This window comes from Panthera tigris, chromosome D3 (assembly GCF_018350195.1).
Source record: "Panthera tigris isolate Pti1 chromosome D3, P.tigris_Pti1_mat1.1, whole genome shotgun sequence".
In the NCBI taxonomy this organism is placed as follows: Eukaryota; Metazoa; Chordata; class Mammalia; order Carnivora; family Felidae; genus Panthera; species Panthera tigris.
In genome coordinates this window covers 10,527,898-10,533,957 of record NC_056671.1, presented here as the reverse complement: position 1 = coordinate 10,533,957, position 6,060 = coordinate 10,527,898, and the positions used below count along the sequence as shown (strand labels likewise).

The 6,060-nt window shown below is 50.7% G+C and overlaps 1 long non-coding RNA gene across 1 annotated transcript; it reads left to right on the top strand.

The window, feature by feature from the left end:
* Positions 1 to 17: 17 nt before the first annotated feature.
* LOC122232515 lies at positions 18 to 5,454 on the top strand. The gene is made up of 3 exons (XR_006209839.1): positions 18 to 146; positions 1,471 to 1,524; positions 5,219 to 5,454. It is a non-coding gene; the product is annotated as an uncharacterized LOC122232515 (long non-coding RNA).
* Positions 5,455 to 6,060: the final 606 nt, after the last annotated feature.

Here is a 6,060-nt window from a genome sequence, read left to right as displayed (position 1 = left end):
CACGGGCCGGCCTGAGGCCTCAGGAGTCCATCCTGGGAGGGGAGAGGGCGGGGGGCCGCCCAAGGCGGGTAGGGCGGAGAGCACACTCCGCCTATTCCAGAGACGGCTTTAAGTCCCAATGTAAACTGGGGTGCAGTGGAGAGGAGGTGGGTCCTTCAGCCAAAAATTTACCCATTTGGTGCCGCATGTCTGGTCAAGCCTCTTCCCGGCCGGGTGGGATGGGACGGGACGCCTCGATCATGGTTGTAACGGTTAGTTGTCTGTTCAAAGAGTAATTATTGGGCACCCACTGTTTGCCAGGTCCTGGGCAGGGCTATTCACTCCCTGGCAAAGTGCTGAGGGCCTACTACATTCCATCCCTCCGAGGGTCAACACCTTTTGCTGGGGATGGGGCTACCCTGGCCCAGTCTCGTGGAGCTCCCAGTGTGGTTAAGGGAGATCAGCACCACCCAGGGGAGGCCGGGCTGGAGGAGCCCCAGATTTGGGGGATGGGGAGGAGCTGACATACCTTGAGCGATTACTGTTGTTCAGGCACTGTGCTAAGCGCTTTCTTTTTTTTTTTTTTTTAATTTTTTTTTCAACGTTTTTTATTTATTTTTGGGACAGCGAGAGACAGAGCATGAACGGGGGAGGGGCAGAGAGAGAGGGAGACACAGAATCGGAAACAGGCTCCAGGTTCCGAGCCATCAGTCCAGAGCCTGACGCGGGGCTCGAACTCACGGACCGCGAGATCGTGACCTGGCTGAAGTCGGACGCTTAACCGACTGTGCCACCCAGGCGCCCCAGCGCTTTCTATGCAATGTCTAAGTTAATTCCTAAAAACGGCACCCTGGGGGACGGTATTAGAGAAAAGCGCCCTGACCAAAACTGCAGATACCCATGGGTCCTCCACCCAGAAATAATACACGCTAGCATCTCATCATCTGTGCTTTTGATCGTTTTATTTTTCTGTTTTAAGTAATTTTTTTCATGTAAAGAAATATATTTTCTCATTGCAGAATAACACTGTTAGGAAAAACCATGCACTCCTAAGCATTTTGTCAGAGCACATTTTTATTTATTTATTTGTTTGTTTGTTTGTTTATTGTTTACTTAAATGTTTATCTATATTTGAGATAGAGACAGAGCATGACTGGGGGACACAGAATCGGAAGCAGGCTCCAGGCTCCGAGCTGTCAGCACAGAGCCCCACACGGGGCTCGAACTCACAAACCGCAGGATCATGACCTGAGCCGGAGTCGGACGTTTAACCGTCTGAGCCACCCAGGCGCCCCTGAGGGCATATTTTTAGAAAGGAGCTAAAATAATGTACATTTTCTCTTGGATCATTTTGCATTAAATTGCACATATATCTTTCTGCATACATTGACGTGAAGTTATAAGCTACACGACCTAATTTTTTTCTTGGTTTAAAAATATTGAGGTATAATTTACATAATGTAAAATTCATTTTTTTTTTTTCACGTACAGTTCTATGGGTTTGGCAAATGCAGAAAGTCATGGGTCATCACCGCCACAGTCAAGGTACAAAATGTTTCCATCACCCCCAAAAGTCCCCATGCTTCTTCATAATTAACCCTTGTCCCCACCCTAGCCCCTGGCAACCGCTGACCTGCTCTCTATCCTGATAGTTTTGCCTTTTCCAGAATATCAGAAATGGAATTCTATACTTTGTAGCCTTTTGAGTCTGGCTTCTTTAACACAGAAGTGTTCATTTGAAATTCATTCCTGTTGATGGGTGTATCCATAATTCATTCTTCTTCATTGCCGAGTAGTATTTGATTGTATACCATGGTTTGTTTATTCAGCCTCCCGCTGGGTCATTTCTGGTTCTGGGCAATGACAAATAGAGAGCCTGTGTATTCATGGACAGATTTTTGTGTGAACATAAGCTTTCATTCTGCTCTGTATAAATATGTAGGAGCAGGATTGCTGACTCATATGGTAAGTATGTGTCTAACTGAAAAACTGCAAACTTTTTTCAAAGTGGCTGTACCAGTTTTAAAAACATAAGTTGCTTTTTTTAAAGTGTATTTATTTGGGGGTGCCTGGGTGGCTCGGGTTGGTTGAGAGACCGACTTCGGCTCAGGTCATGATCTCATGGTTTGTGAGTTCGAGCCCCGCGTCGGGTTGTGTGCTGACAGCTCAGGGCCTGGAGCGTGCTTCGGATTCCGTGTCTCCCTCTTTCTGCCCCTTCCCAGCTCACGCTCCGTCTCTCTCTCTCTCTCTCCCTCCCTCAAAAATAAAATAAAAAAAAAATTAAATAAATAAAAAAATTGAAAAAAAATTTTAAGAAGTAATACAGACAGATCCCATATCCCTCCACCCGGTTTCCCCCGATGGTTCCATCTTGCACCTGACCGCACAGTATCACAACCAAGAAATTGGCATCGATACAATCCACAAGCCTTAATCAGATCTCCCAGTTTTACATGCACTCATGCGTGTGTGTATTTAGTCCTATGCAAAGTTATCACATGTGGACCCCTGTGACGGTCACCGTCAAGCTGCAGAACGTTCCTCGCTGGGATCCTTCATGCCGCCCTTGGATAGCCAGGACCCCTTCCCTCCCTCCTGCCTCCCTAACCCCTGGAGACTATTTATCTGTTCTCCATCTGCATAGTTTTGTCACGTCAAGGATGTTACCTAGGTGGAATTGTACAGTATGTAACCTTTGAGGCTGGCTTTTTCACTCCGCTTTGTTCTCTGGAGACCCATCCTACTTGCTACATGCATCAGCGTTTATTCTTTTTGATTGCTGAGTAGCCTGCCGTGGGATGGATGGCCACAGTGTAACCATTCAGGTAGAAGGACATTTGGGTTCTTGGCAGTTTGGGGCTCTCCCGAATAAAGCCGCCGTGAGGATTCACGTCCCGGTTTTTGCGTGAACGGAAGCTCTCACTCCTCTGGGATTGATGCCCGTGAGCGTAACTGTTAAGGAAACCGCCATAGTCTTTTCCAGAGTGGCGGTACCATATTCCCACCGACAATGCACGAGTGATCCGGTGTTTTGTTTTGTTTTTTCTTCATCCTCGCTATTCTCGCCACTTTTGTTTTAGCCATTCTGATAGGTTCAGTGATGTCTCCTTGTGGTCTTTGCACTTCTCTACTGGCTGTAATGATGAGGAACATCTTTTTGCGTACTTCTTTGCCATCTGTGTCTCCGCTTCGGCCAAATATCCGTTCCGCATCTGTCGCCTGTGTTCTAATGAATTGTTTTTAGCCGTTGGGTTTGGGGAACTTCTTTATATATATTCTAGATACACGTCTGGATGTGCCAGATAGACCTCTGTTGCGTATTTTCTCCCAGGCTGTAGCTTGTCTTTTCAGTCTCTTCACGTGGTCTCTCGCAAAGAACAGTTTTAAACGTTGATGGTCCGATCTGCTGCTTTTTCCTTCCTGCGACGTGTCACGCCCAAGGCGGGACTTGAACTCGGCCATCTGGACGTGGAGCCCACCTTCTCAACTACAGCACTTCAGATACCCTCGAGCCCGTCTTGGATCTCTCCCTCCTCAGGCTCCATTCCCTTCCTTTCCTGTTCGGAGGGTGTCCTCATCTTGAAGCTGCTAGGCGTCCTTCCCTTTTTAATCTCTATTCCCTTAGAGGTGGTTTGTTTGGGTGTGTCGGGCGGGGGGGGGGGGGCGGGAGGACAGATGTTTATTGAGCACTTACTCTGTAGCAGGCACCGTGTGAGGACACAACAGTGGTTAAGGCAAATCCTGCCCACGTGGGACATACAGGCTGATGGGGAGGTCAGAGGCCTCAAATGACTGCAAATATGTCATTCTGCTCTGGAAGGCCTAGGGGAAGAAGCCCAGGGTGTAAGGAGCAGGGAGGGAAGCCTCTCTGAGAAAGTATCATGTGAACCCAGACCTGAAGGATAAAGAGGGGTGAGAAGAAGAAAGGAAAAGTATTCCAAGGAGACAGAACAGCATGCGCAAAGGCCCCGAGGCAGGAGGATGTGGCTTCTTCCTACAAGAGAACAAAGGTCTGTCTGTCGGTGTGCAGAATTCAAGGATGATGGGATGGGTCAGGCTAAACCCCTCCATGCCCCAGGCCTTTGCATTTCTGCTTTAAATGGGGCGTTGCTTCCAGGTCCTCTTGGGGCTCCCCTGCCACGCTGCTGAGGCAGAGGTCCCAGCCCCCCTCCCCCCACCTCTCTGTCCCCTTGGCCTGGGAGACGGGTTGGGTCGGGCTGCTGAGTGACAGCAGGACACAACTTCTAGGCTGGCCTTGCCCTTGGCCACAACCCGTAGCTCTGGAAATATCCACTCTCCCCGCCCCCAGATCTCATGCCTGGGTGGCCTCCCCCTGCCTACTTCTCCATTCCAAGGCAGGGGTGGGGAGGCCACCTTAGGGAGAAGGGCCGAGGAAGGAGGAAGCAGGGCGTCAGACTGGCAGCCGGACACCGTGTTTCAGGCTGTGGGGGGAGGGGACCTACTGCTTCCTCGGCAGCCAGCCCACAGGAGGGGTTTGGGAATCCTGCCCACTCCTCCCACCGCTGCCTCCTGTCCCACGTGGCTCTCTGCCCAGAATCGTGCCCCGCAATCACAAATGGGGCTTTGTGCTCCTGAGACAAAGAACACACTCCTCACCCCCAACCTGGGCCCGGGTTTGTCCGCCTTGCCCCCAGCCTTGGCCTCAGAAGGGATGGTGCCACTTCCAGGAGGGGAAACTGAGGTCTGGAGGGGCAGACAGGTCTGTGGAGCCAGAGGAGGGGTCTGTCCCCGGTTTGGGGGCGGAGGTGTAGCGGAGAGGGGGTAAGTCAGCACTGATTAAGCTGCCACCCTGGGCGCCGCGGGGAGAAAGGAAGTAAAAAAATAATATGACTATTATCACGACGAGAGAGGCCAGATTCCAGCCCTGGAGGGGAACAGAATTCTGTTTAACCCAGCGAGTGCGTTCTGAGTCTTTCTTAATGTGCCACGCGGTGTGGGAGGCGCGGCATGAATCAGACATTGTCCCTGACATTTAAGAGATAAGACGAGTGTGTAAAATACCACCAAACAAGCGAACAAGAGACCAAGGTCACCGAACGGTGCCAACAGGCAGGGGTGAGGGGAGTGGAGGGGGGTGGTCGCGGCTGTCTTCCCAGCTGTCTTCCAGGGCTACCCGGAGGCCGTGCGCCAGCCACAAAGGCCAGCAGTGCCTTCAGAAACTGGAGGGCGCACGCATTATTTTTCTGATTATGAAAGCAGCGCATGTCATCATGTCTAGGAAAGCCCTGGAGCTCCTGCCCCCCTCCGATGCCTGATAAACATCTGCGGACCACTTCCTACCTCCTCCCAGGAGTGATTTCGTTAGCCGCCTGCTACTTTTGTCAGTTCCCCACTCCACCGAGAGCCCCAGGAGAGCAGGGCTGGGCTGTTTTATACCTCACTGTATCCCCACTGCCTGGGACACGGCAGGCACTCGATACGGATCCGTGGAGTAAAAAGAATATTATATATATATATACATATAATATTTTGTGGCATCAGAATCATGCTGTATAGATGGTCATGTTTACTGTGTTGTCCCCATTACCTACGTTTTCTTTTTCAGCCTTTTTCCCGTCTTTGAGAACATCCGTTTTAACAGCTTTGTAGTAGTCTATGACATTGACATGACATTGTCTATCCTTTGTTCACCGCCCCCCCCCCCTTAATCTTGATTCAGTTGAATCAGTAGGACATAAACAAGGAAACAGGTAGAAAAGGGAGTGGAAGGGCTTTCCTGGTGGAAGGAACAGACAGGGCAGGGGCAGTGTGGGGTGGGGTGAGGGGACGTGACTGAAATCTTAAGAGTGTTGAGTTCGGGAGCGGTGTGTTGTTAAACTGACCCCTCCCCCCCCCCATTGTAGCATTTGCCAACCTGCATGGTATAAATTCTCCCACCGTGGACGATCTCAAGTTCCCAATGTGGCATGGCTGAACAAGGAGTCGGAAAGCCATGGGCACAGCCAGCCCTCAGGAGCGGTCACCAGTGCCCAGGCCCGGTCCCTCCTCTGACATGAGAAGCTCTCTCTGCTGTGTTTATGAGCTCTCCCTGGGCCCCAGGCTCAGCCTTTCGGATGCAGT